This window comes from Heptranchias perlo, unplaced genomic scaffold (genome assembly GCF_035084215.1).
Source record: "Heptranchias perlo isolate sHepPer1 unplaced genomic scaffold, sHepPer1.hap1 HAP1_SCAFFOLD_335, whole genome shotgun sequence".
Classification (NCBI taxonomy): domain Eukaryota; kingdom Metazoa; phylum Chordata; class Chondrichthyes; order Hexanchiformes; family Hexanchidae; genus Heptranchias; species Heptranchias perlo.
In genome coordinates this window covers 282,389-295,461 of record NW_027139347.1, presented here as the reverse complement: position 1 = coordinate 295,461, position 13,073 = coordinate 282,389, and the positions used below count along the sequence as shown (strand labels likewise).

Sequence of the window (13,073 nt, the reverse complement as noted above, 5' to 3'; positions counted from 1 at the left end):
TAGTTCCCTCTTTTCTCTCTCCCTCCTTTCTTGAATAGAGGGGTTACATTTGGTACCTTCCAATCCATGGGGATCTTTCTAGAATCATGGGAACTGTGGAAGATAAAACCAATGCATCCATTATCTCTGCAGCCACCTCTTTTAAAACCCTAGGATGTCGGCCATCAGGTCCAATGAATTTGTCAGCTTTTAGTCCCATTAATTTCTCCAGTACTGTTTCTTTACTAATCTTAATTGTTTTAGGTTCCTCACTCTCATTGGAACCTTGGTTCCCCAATACTTCTGGTATGATTTTTGTGTCCTCCACTGTGAGGACAGATACAAAATACTTGTTTAACATCTCTTTCATTTCCTTATTCTCCGTTATAAATTCTCCTGTCTCTGTCTCCAAGGGACCCATGTTTACTTTCGCTAATCTCTTCCTTTATACATATTTATCAATTTCTTGGTCATCCTTTGCTGATTTCTCAAACTCTCCTAATCCTCAGACTTACTATTCTTTTTGGCAACATTATAAGCCTCTTTTAACCTAAAATATCATTAATCTCTCCAATTAACCAAGGTTGGACCACTTTTCCGGTGGAGTTTTTAACCCTCAAGGGAATGTAATTTTGTTGAGGAATTATAAATTATTTCTTTAAATGTTCGCCATTGCTTATCTATCATCATATTTTTAAATCTAATTTCCCAAACTACCTTAGCCAACTCACCCCTCATAACTACGTTATTGGTTTTATTTAAATTTAAGACCCTAGTTTCCGACTTAATGACATCACTCTCAAACTTTCGAACTCAATATGAAATTCTATCATATTATGATCATTCTTCCCCAGAGGATCATTTACTATAAGATTACTAATTAACCCTGTCTCATTACAAAATACTAGATCTAAAATAGCCTGTTCCCTTGTTGATTCCTCGACATATTGATCTAGAAAACTGACTCGAATGCATTCCATCAACATAAAACAGCTTATCTTGAGTTGCTAACATGATGTCAACACGATGGGATGACTTATAAGTTGAAGCCATGGCCAGATCTGCCAGGTGAATGAGATGTTTGCTGAAAACACAGAGAATTAATGAAACCAAGACTTCCCTGCAGAGCAAAGAGTTGGAACGAAAGATGCTGGGCATTGAGAGGTGATGGATTTTGTAGATGGCAGGATGAATAGACAAAAGGATCTCAACTCCCTGCTTCTTTTCTACACTGATAAATATCGACAAAAATCTCATCTCCGTGCTTCTTTCAGATAATGAATGTCTTAATGCTCAAGAGATCACTGATCCAAGCCAATTATCTCCACTCACACTCTCCTTCCAATCCTGCATGTGATGCTTCGCTTTCAAATTGTGCATTTTTTCACACTGGGATTCCATTTGAAGAAAACATTGCTGTGATCAGCTTGTGCTGTTAAGGAGATGGAGTACAAGGAGATACATAAAAGGACAATGATAACAGTGAGTGTTCAGACACTGTGAGCTACAGTTAAAGGTCGGCAATATTTAAAGTGTCAGGCAGCAGATCTTTTGCAAATCTTGACACAAATGGCACGAAAACTTAACGCGGACTTTGATCAATGTCACGACTTTCAAATAGCAGACATTTTATACAAGGCAAGAAAGATTTACAAGGATGTTGCCTGGACTGTAGAATTTTAGCTATGAGGAAAGATTGGATAGGCTGGGGTTGTTTTCTTTGGAACAGAGGAGACTGAAGGCAGATTTAATTGAGGTGAACAAAATTATAAGGGTCCCAGATAGCATGGATTAGAAGGACCCACTTCTCTTAGCAGAGAGCTTAATAACCAGGGGCATTGATTTAAAGTGATTGGTAGAAGGTTTAGTGGGGAACTGAGGAGAAATTATTTCACCCAAGGGTTGTGGGGTCTGGAACTGACTGCCTGAAGGTGTGGTTGAGGCGGACACTCTCATCGCATTTGAAGAATACTTGAACTGCCAGAAGCTACAAGGCTATGGGCCAAGAGCTGGAAAGTGGGATTAAGCTGGATAGCTCTTTTTCGGCCGGCACAGACACGATGGGCCGAATGGCCTCTTTCTGTGCCATCAATTTCTTTGATTCTATGAGTCTAATTAACAGTCTCTCTGCTCGTCTACTTTTAAACTTTGAACATTTAGTGTACATTTCATCTCATTTTTCTTCCTCTCAAAATGCATCACATCACATTTCTCTGCATTAAATTTCACCTGCCTGTTTCCGAACCTGTGCACGTCACAATGAAGTCACTGACTCCTCTTCACAGTTCCCCACGCTGCCAATGTTGGCGTCATCTAGAGATTTTCACCTTGTGTCCCACATACCCAAGCTCAGAGCATTCTCTATATTGAGAAGAGCAATGGTCCCAACACTGACCCTGGGGGACACCACTGTTTACATCCCTCCAGCCTGGAGAACATCCATTAACCACTACTCTCTGTTTTCTGCCTTTTTTTTTATTCGTTCACGGGATGTGGGCATCGCTGGCGAGGCCAGCATTTATTGCCCATCCCTAATTGGCCTCGAGAAGGTGGTGGTGAGCCGCCTTCTTGAACCGCTGCAGTCCGTGTGGTGACGGTTCTCCCACAGTGCTGTTAGGAAGGGAGTTCCAGGATTTTGACCCAGCGACAATGAAGGAACGGCGATATATTTCCAAGTCGGGATGGTGTGTGACTTGGAGGGGAACGTGCAGGTGGTGTTGTTCCCATGCGCCTGCTGCTCTTGTCCTTCTAGGTGGTAGAGGTCGCGGGTTTGGGAGGTGCTGTCGAAGAAGCCTTGGCGAGTTGCTGCAGTGCATCCTGTGGATGGTGCACACTGCAGCCACTGTGCGCCGGTGGTGAAGGGAGTGAATGTTTAGGGTGGTGGATGGGGTGCCAATCAAGCGGGCTGCTTTATCTTGGATGGTGTCGAGCTTCTTGAGTGTTGTTGGAGCTGCACTCATCCAGGCAAGTGGAGAGTATTCCATCACACTCCTGACTTGTGCCTTGTAGATGGTGGAAAGGCTTTAGGGAGTCAGGAGGTGAGTCACTCGCCGCAGAATACCCAGCCTCTGACCTGCTCTCGTAGCCACAACTTCCTATCCACACTGCCTCATTCATTTAAATGCCGTGGGTATTAATTTTATCCACAAGCCTCCTGTCCGTCATCTTATCAAACACCTGTTCACAATCCATCAACACAACATCCACTACATTCCCTTTATCAGTGGACTTGTGATATCTCAAATAATCCATGTTGGCTGTTCTTAATTAATGTGTTTTTCCAACAAATGTTGAAATGTTTGCTCCACCTCATCTGGTTTCATCTGTTTCAAGCCACAACAGAAAGGTCGTGTTTTCTCCTGGAGCTCAAGATAAATTATATTTTTAAAATGATGCTTCAGCCAATGAGGGACATCTGGGCTTAGACCCGCCCATTCGGTGCCGCAACTCCCGCCCCTCTCACACTCCGATTGGTTGGAGGACCAACTGTTCTCTCATCCCTCCAGTCAATTTACCATAAGACCATAAGATCATCAGAGATAGGAGCAGGAGTAGGCCATTCGGCCCCTCGAGTCTGCTCCGCCATTTCATGAGATCATGGCTGATCTGATGTTTACCTCAACTCCACTTTCCCGCCCTTTCCCCATATCCTTTGACTCCCTTCTGAATCAAAATTTTTTTCTAACTCAGCCTTGAATGTATTCAATGACTCAGCCTCCACAGCTTTTTGAGGTGAAGAATTCCAAAGATTCACAACCCTCTGGGAGAAGAAATTCCTCCTCATGTCCGCCTTAAACGGGCGACCACTTATTCTGAGACTATGCCCCCTAGTTTTAGATTCCCCCATGAGGGTTAACAACCTCTCAGCAACTACCCTGTCGAGTCCCCCCAGAATCTTGTATGTTTCAATAAGATCTCCTCTCATTCTTCTAAACTCCAATAATTACAGACCAAACCTGTTCAATCTTTCCTCATAAGACAACCCTTCCATACCCGGAATCAACCTCGTGAACCTTCTCTCAACTGCCTCCAATGCAAGTATGCCCTTCCTTAAATAAGGTAACCAGAACTGTACGCAGTACTCCAGATGTGGTCTCACCAGCACCCTGTAGAGTTGTAGCATGATTTCCCTGTTTTAATACTCCATCCTGCTAGAAATAAAGGCCAATATTCCGTTTGCCTTCCGGATTACCAGCTGCAGTTGTATGTTGACTTTTAATGTTTCATGTACGAGGATACCAAGGTCCCTCTGTACGGCAGCGTTTTGTAGTATTTCTCCATTCAAATAATATTTTGCTCTTTTATTTTTCCTCCCAAAGTGGATGACTTCACATTTTCCCACATTATATTCCATCCACCAAATTTTTGCCCATCCGCTCAACCTGTCAATATCTCTTTACAGACAAGTTGTGTCCTTATCGCAACTTGCTTATCCACCTTTCTTTGTATCATCAACAAATTTGGCCACAAGACACCCTGTTCCTTCATCCAAGCCATGAATATATATTGTAAATAGTTGAGGCCCCAGCACTGATCGCTGCGGCACCCCACTCATTACTGGAAATTCCGATAAATTCCTGCTGCTCCTATTGGTCCGGATATCTCCTTAATCAGCAGGGCGGGGTGAATGGTGAAACTGACGGTCCTGAGGTGCAGTTGGAAAATAAACATTAATTGAACCCGTCAGTTGCATAAATTAATAAAACGAAATTAATAAAAGTTAATGAAAAAAATATTATCTGGACTTTTTCAAAGTTGGGGGGGGGGGGGGGGCTTCTATGCTGTGTGTTTGTGCCGGTTTAAATGGCACGAAGGGCTGGGATTTCAGTTTATTTTATTTTCCTTGGTCCAAACTCGCTCTTCCTGCTTCCAATGTCTTTGTTTCTCGGCCTGATATTAAGATGATGTGGAGATGCCGGTGATGGACTGGGGTTGACAACATGTATTGTTCTATATGTATAAATGCGTAGGCTTCGAGGAGCTCCTGAACATTTACCTGAGGAAGGAGGAAGCCTCCGAAAGCTTGTGAATTTAAAATAAAATTGCTGGACGATAACTTGGTGTTGTAAAATTGTTTACAATTGATATTAAGATCATCAATGGCGGCTGCATCACCCAGCATGCAGCGCGGTTCAGATTGTGCCCTATCTGAATCAGAGGAGCTCAGTGCGCAGGCGCAGTAGTGACTCATTATCGGTCAGTGTGTCCTGAGCATGCGCGGCCAGTCGAGGCTGCGGGAGGAGCGCGTTCGGTGCAGGTCAGAGGATCGGAGCAAGAGGCTCAATAAACCCCGGGGCCCGGGTCCGGGCTCAGGCCCAGGCTCAGGCTTTACAAACCCCGAGTGCGGCCCCAGACCCGAATATAAAACAGTGAACATTATCCCCCCCTCACTACCCGCCGAGAAATGAAGGGGAAATGGGGATCGGTCAGGGAGCGTCTGTAAATGAAGGAGAAATGGGGATCGGTCAGGGAGCGTCTGTAAATGAAGGAGAAATGGTGATCGGTCAGGGAGCGTCTGTAAATGAAGGACAAATGGTGATCGGTCAGGGAGCGTCTGTAAATGAAGGAGAAATGGTGATCTCCATATCTTTAGTCATCCAGGGAGCTCGAGCTTTGGATGCTGTTCCTTTCCTCCTCGTGGGAATCTGTCTACTCTGTACCCAAACCAACTCCTCCTTGAAGGCCTCCCACTGTTCAATTACTGTTCTGCCTGCCAATTTTTGATTCCAATCCACACGGACAAGATCCCTTTTTAACTCCTGAAATTCGCCCTCCTACAGTTAAGAATTTTCACATTTGACTGTCCCCTGTCCTTTTCCATAACTGTTCTAAACCGAATGAGATTATGATCACTGCTGCCCCCTGAAACATGCTCCACCTGCCCCACTTCATTCTCCACACCGAGCCCACTGCTGTACTCACATTCACTCTCTCACACTCACACTCACTCTCTCTCTCACCCTTTCACTCATGGTTTCGGGCCACTGAAAGATGATGCGATGGGTTTGGATTTCAGCACAGGGAGGAGGGAGAGTGTGTGGGACGGGGATTTTCAGCTTTGAGTAATGAGAGAGGAAATAATGTTCCATAGAAAGTAGAGCTATCTGATCTGAATTTCTATCCTGTACTTACAGTGATAACTTTTATAAACTCCTTTTACAGGGGAGGATTTGCAGAGGGAAACTCAAACCAAAGATCACGTCAAGATCTGACAGAGTCTCTCGATTCATCAGGACCTGAATATCATCGGCCTTTGAATGTGGAAGGAGAAATGTTTGTCTGTTCGATCTGTGGGAGAAGATTTCAAACATCAGTGTGAGTGGGAAAGCACCGAGACACACACACCCGAGTGAGAGTGTTCCAGTGCACTGACTGTGGAAAGAGCTTTAACCAGTTACACAGCCAGAAAAAACACCGCACCGTTCACAGCGGGGAGAAACCGTACACGTGTTCTGTGCTTGGACGAGGCTTCAACTGATCGTCCAACCTGGAGAGACACAAGGACACCCGGACCATGGAAAAACCGTGGAAATGTGGGGACTGTGGGAAGGGATTCAATTACCCTTCAGAGCTGGATACTCATCGACGCCGTCACACTGGGGAGAGGCCGTTCACCTGCTCCGTGTGTGGGAAGGGATTCGCTCAGTCATCCGGCCTCCTGACACACCAGCGAGTTCACTCTGGGGAGAGACCTTTTAAATGTTCTGACTGTGAGAAGAGGTTTAACTGCAAAAGGAATCTGCTGGAACACCAACGTACCCACACTGGGGAGAGGCCATTCACCTGCTCCGTGTGTGGGAAGGGATTCGCTCAGTCATCCAACCTGCTGACACACCAGCGAGTTCACACTGATGAGAGATCTTTTAAATGTTCTGACTGTGAGAAGAGCTTTAAAAGCAAAATTGAACTGCTGAAACACCAACGCACTCACACTGGGGAGAGGCCGTTCACCTGCTCAGTGTGTGGGAAGGGATTCACTTGGTCATCCACCCTGCTGAAACACCAGCGAGTTCACACTGAGTGACCTTTAAATGTTCTGACTGTGGGAAGAGATTTAAAATCAGAAACGAACTGCTGAGACATCGACGCACTCACACTGGGGAGAGACTGTTCACCTGCTCCGTGTGTGGGAAGAGATTCACTCGATCATCCCACCTTCTGAAACATTAACTTGTTCACACTATTGAGTGACCTTTTAATGCAGTGACTGTGAGAAGAGCTTAAAAGCAGAAATGAACTGCTGACACATCAACGCATGCCCATTGGTTGAGAGACTGTTCACCTGCTCCGTGTGTGGGAAGGGATTCACTCAGTCATCACACGTGCTGAGACACCAGTGAGTTCACGAAATGAGCAGGTCCAACGAGCCGGTCTGTAATACAGGCCAATGACTCAGTGCAGCTCGTTACCCAGTCACTGGGCTCCGTGATAGCCTCTCCTGTCAGTAACACACAAAGAGAAATTGTAAATCTGAAACAGAAAGAGATAATGTATAACACTTCATATCAACCACCAGTTTTTCCCTCTTTCCGGCTTTTAAAACAATCTGTTTCACAGTTTGTCAAACCCGAAACAGCCTCTGGGATTTGCTGATTGAGAATTTCAGTGGAAATTGGGACCGTCATTAAGTATCGGAACAAAAATACCCGCTGAGGTTTCGGGATTGTTACTAGTTTATTTATATCAGTGAGTGACCAATTTTAAACTAGGTGAGGGTCTAATCCTAAGGTAAGAGCCTGGGATAGACAAGAGATTCTTCAATGTATCAAGTGAAATTACACTGATTCCACCAACACTGGACATCACATCCCTCAAACATTGTTACCTGTTACTGTATAAAACTGGTGAGGGTGGAAATGGGAAATAACTGCAAAAAACTTCATTGTATCAAAGTTAATTCTGATCATTATTATTATACAAACATTCTACAGCCGGTCCCTAAAAAAGGACCCAATATCAAACCAGTCCCCAGTCCTTGGGCCTGTGCCTATGTTGTGATTTGCACCCGCTTCTGACTGACTTGGTATCAGACGCACTCCCGTCAACAGTAAACGGATGGAGCCGGATCCATAAGAGAAAAATGAGGACCGACCTCCGCGGTTCTCCCAGAGTGCGGGAGGTGGAGTAACAGCAGCAGACAGAGAGATCTCTCTAAACCAGCCGCTGCCGCCGGAGAGAAGCGAGTCCCGTTCCGAGCCGTGTCTGTCAGGCGCCCGCTGACCCTCTCTTCACTGAAGGGGACCGATTCAGCACCAACTCACACACCCACCATTGGATCATTGAATCACCTTCAACACCTGAATTACATCACCACTTAATCCTCTATACACGAGGAAAGACAAACCTTGTCCACGCAACCTGTCCTCATAATGTAACCATTTTAGCCCCGGTATCATTCTGGTCTTTCTGCGCTGCACCTCCTGCAAGGCCAATATATCCTTCCTGAGGTCTGGTGCCCAGGACTGAATGCCGTACTCTAAATGTGGCCTTCGCAGAGTTTATAGAATTCTAACATAACTTCCACCCTTTTGAATTCCAGTTCCCTTGAGATGAAGGCCGACATTCCATTAGCCATTTTAATTATTTTTTGCACCTGTCTGCCAACTCTTCCTGATTTCCCGAAGTATCTCTGCTCACCCACAGTTCCTGGCTTCTCACCATTTCGAAAATACTCTGATTTATCTTGCTTCGGGCCAAAGTGGATGGCCTCACACTTTCCCAGATTGAAACTTTGAACAGTCTGGGGCTCTTTTGTATAGAAAAGAGAAGGCTGAGGTTGACCTGATACAGGACTTTAAGATTATGCAAGGGTTTGATCGGTCAGATGTAGATAAGGTGTTTGTACTTTTGGGAGTGGGGACGTCAGAACTTAGGGCCATGAATATAATAGTCATCAATAAATCCAATATCGCATTCAAGAGAAACATATTTATCCAGAGAGTCGTTAGAATGTGCAGCTCGCTCCCACAAGGAGTAGTTAAGGCGAATATCATGGATGCATTTACAGGGAAGCTGGATAAACACATGGAGGAGAAAGGGGTATTCGGGTTTGCTCATAGGGTTAGATGAAGAGGGGTTGGAGGAGGCTCGTCTGCAGCATAAACACCGGTATAGTCTAGTTGGGCCGAATTGCCTGTTTCTGTGATGTACATTCGATGTAATTCTATGTAAGCTCCATCTGACACAGTTTTACCAACTCACTGAATCTATCAATTTCCTTTTACAACTTTATGCTCCCATCTACACGACTCACTGTGCCTCTTAACTTGGTGTCTTCGACAAACCTGGATATACCGCTCTCTATTCCTTTATCTACCTCATTTATACATATAATAAAAAGATGATTTGCCGGTACAGATCCCTGGGGGACACCACTAATCAAATCCTATCAATTTGAGTACATACCCATTAACCCTACTCTCTGTCTCCTACCTCCAAACCAACTCCCTCGCCATTTCCATGGGTTGCTATAAATTCCACATGTTCTCATTTCTGTTAACAGTCTCTGATGCTAAACCTTAACGAGTGCCTCTGGAAGTCAATATACACATAACCCCCATAGACACTCTATCATTTACCACATTAGTCACATTTTCAAAAAGTTCAACTCGTTTCGTTAGACTTGACTTACACTTTACAAATCCATGCTGACTCTCTCTGATCAATTCATGTTGATCCAAGTGCTCAGTCATTCTTTCCCTAATAACAGATACTGGTAACTTCCCCACAACAGACGTCAGACTAATAGGTCTATAATTTCCTACTTTATCTCTCCTACCCTTCGTATATAATGGAATGACATTGGCAATTTTTCAATCCATGGAACAATTCCTGAATCAAGAGAGTTTTGAACGATCATGACTAAAGCATGTACAATTTCCTCACCTATTCCCCTTAGTCCCCTGGGATGGTAAACATCAGGTCCTGGAGATTTGTCTATCTTTAATTTAATTATTTTCTCCAATACCATTATTTTACTTGCACTGAATCCCCTTGATTTATTTTCAGTTTTCCTCGTGTCTCTGGTACATTATCCTCATGATTTTCTGCGAGTATTTAGCAAGTCTGCCATTTCCTGAATTTCAATTGTAATATCACCGCCATCTGTCCTTAAGGGGCCCATATTACTCTTAGTCACCCTTCTTTCTCTTAATATACGTGTAAAAACCTTGATTGTTGTCCTTAATTTCACTCAAGTTTTTCTCGTTTTCCCTTTTTGCACCTTTTACGATTTTTTTTTAGTTTCAGCACCACAATAAACAACACTTCACTGTGAAATTTGCTCAATTAGTTCTTCAGTGTCAGAGCGAGAATTGTCCATCCCTAATTTATTTAAAGTAACAAACAAACACAAGCTCACATATTCATTCGTGTATCATCGCACTGATGGACACAGAAAGATAAACACAGCCTGAAACGCAGTCAGTATCGGGATTCACAGGGAAACGGGCAAGCGAAATGGACAAAGATAAAACAGTCTGAACTCACAACAGAATGTGACGTGTTGCTGATAGATATTAATGAGAGGAGGTGATAACCCGTACTGTGATTTTGCTCCGTGGCTTAGTTGATTAAAGCGCCTGTCTAAATACCAGGAGATTCTGGATTCAAATCTCAGTGGTGCCTTTTTGTAATTCATGGCGTTCAGTGGTTTTGAGAAGCAAAAACACACAGTGCGGTGTTTGTGTTTTGTGCAGGAGCCAACACGGAACTGATCGGGAAGTTTCTTCAAAAATGCCTTTTCATTATACAGACAGCCCTCTCATAGAATGTGTCCGTGACATGTTCTTGTTTCTGGGCTCGTTGAGGTCGGGGTATAATTCTCGATTCGAGGTTCATACCCTAATTTGGAACTAGACTTTTGATCCTTGAACTGCGGTTCAAACTTTTGCAAAGAGGGAAAAGAAGTCCCCAAATCACTCCACCTGAATCTCACGCGGTCTCGGAAGAAGTTCAGTTCAAACAATCAGGACTTTAAAGGCACCTCAATGACCTGCACTTTCATTGAACGAGCTTTGCTTCCAATTGCATTCGACCTTGAAACCACTCTGGGTTTTCATCTCACTGAAGCAGAGTGTGGCCGCTCTTTATCTGTGAGCATGTCGGTGACGAGCTCAGCTTTGATATTGGTCGCTCTCAATTTTCAAGATCTCGCCAAGCTCAGGGAAAAGAAACCGCGAATCGAATTGTCCCTGTAAGTGATGAATTGAAGGGATTGGTGCTCCAAGCAGATCTGGAAAATTCACAGTGCGGTCGCTCAGGAATTCCAAATCCACCCTCTCGCCACTCGGTGATCATATTATATAAGATGAAGACCGGCTCGTTGGATTTGATTTTCACTCCTGCAAGCTTCAACTATTGATTTTGTAAAAGTAAACTGACAGTAGACAGCTGTTATATTGGTCACTGCAGCCTTAAGGTTTAGCTCAGTGAATTACTAATTTAGCGGATGACATTTCTGCCTTTCTTCGTTGGCGTAATCGGTTGGCGCGAAAGTTTGATGGACCAGGTGACTTATCTATTTTAAGTACATTTAGCCTTTCTAGTACCTCTTCTTTCTCATTTTTTAGCCCATCCAGTATCTTAACTATATCTTCCTTTATCGAGAATCTGGCAGCATCTTCTTCCTTGGTAAAGAACAATGCAAAGTACTCATTTAGTACCTCAGGCCATGTCCACTGCCTCCATGAGTAGATCTCCTTTATGGTCCCTAATCGTCCCCACCCCTCCTCTTACTACCCGTTTACTGTTAACATGTCTGTAGAAGACTTTTTAATTCCCTTTTATGATGTCCGCTATTCTTATGCTCTCTCTTTGCCCCTCTTATTTCCTTTTTCACTTCCCCTCTGAACTTTCTATATTCTCTCTGGTTGGCACTTGTGTTATTAACCTGACACCTGTCATACACCACTTTTTCCCACTTCATCTTACTCTCTATCTCTCTTATTATCCAGGGAGTTCTGGCTTTATTTGCCCGACCTTTCTACCTCGTTGGAATGTACCTTCTCTATACCCGAATCATCTTTTTAAAAGCCGCCCATTGTCCAATTATAGTTTGGCCTGACAATCTTTAATTCCAATTTACCGGGGCCAGATCTGTTCTCATCCCACTGAAATTGACCCTCATCCAATTGAGTACTTTTACTTTAGAGTGGACAGAGTCCATTTCCATAGCTATTCTAATCCTTATGATACTGATCGCTGCTCCCTAAATGCTCCCCCACTGACACTTGCTCCACTTGGCCCGTGTCATTCCCTTGAACCAAGTCCAGCAATGCCTCCTTCCTCAGTGGGCCAGAAACGTACTGGTCGAGAAAGTTATCCTGAACACATTTCAAATATTCCTCCCCTTCTTTGCGCCTTATATTATTGTTATCCCAGTCTATATTAGGATAGTTGAAATTCCCGGTTATTACTATTTTATGGCTTTTGCACCTCTCTGTAATTTCCCTGCAAATTTGCTCCTCTATCTCCGTCCCACCAGCTGGTGGCCTATAGAATACACCAAGTAGTGTAATCGCATCTCTATTGTTCCTTAACTCGAACTCAGTACCCAGGAGAAATCCCCTCGTTCCTGGGAACTTTGTATTAAGCAGAAGTTAGCAGCAAAAAGTGTTCGTGGTGGGACTGAGAAATGCTTAAACAGCCGGCACCCTGTAAAACAGAGCTCCAAGTGTCGGTTTAAATAAAGTCCTGAACTGACAGAGCGGAGGGCAGATGAGGATTGAATTAAATCCCAATTCACTGAATCTAAACAAGGTTTAAATAAGTGAATCTGTCAGGAGTGGGATTCCTGAGCTTGTGTGTGAGCTGAAACTGGATCGGTCCCGTTCTGTAAAGACTGAATGGCAGGCGGCTCCCAGACAGGGCTCAGGCCGGGACTGGCAGCTCTCCGCTGGGAACGGCTGGATTGGAGAGCGGGGCTCCTGCGGTGTTGCTGCTGCTGCTTCCGCCTCTTCGAGTCCCTGTGGCGGTCGGTACCGATCTCCCTCCTATGGATCCGGCTCCAGGTGGGCGCTGTGGACCTCGTGGCGCAACGGTAGCGCGTCTGACTCCAGATCAGAAGGATGCGTGTTCGAATCACGTCGGGGTCA

General features: G+C 44.4%; 1 non-coding gene across 1 annotated transcript; it reads left to right on the top strand.

The window, feature by feature from the left end:
• The first annotated feature begins 13,001 nt into the window (after nucleotides 1–13,001).
• On the top strand, nucleotides 13,002–13,073 carry trnaw-cca (transfer RNA tryptophan (anticodon CCA)). The gene has a single exon. It is a non-coding gene; the product is annotated as a tRNA-Trp (tRNA).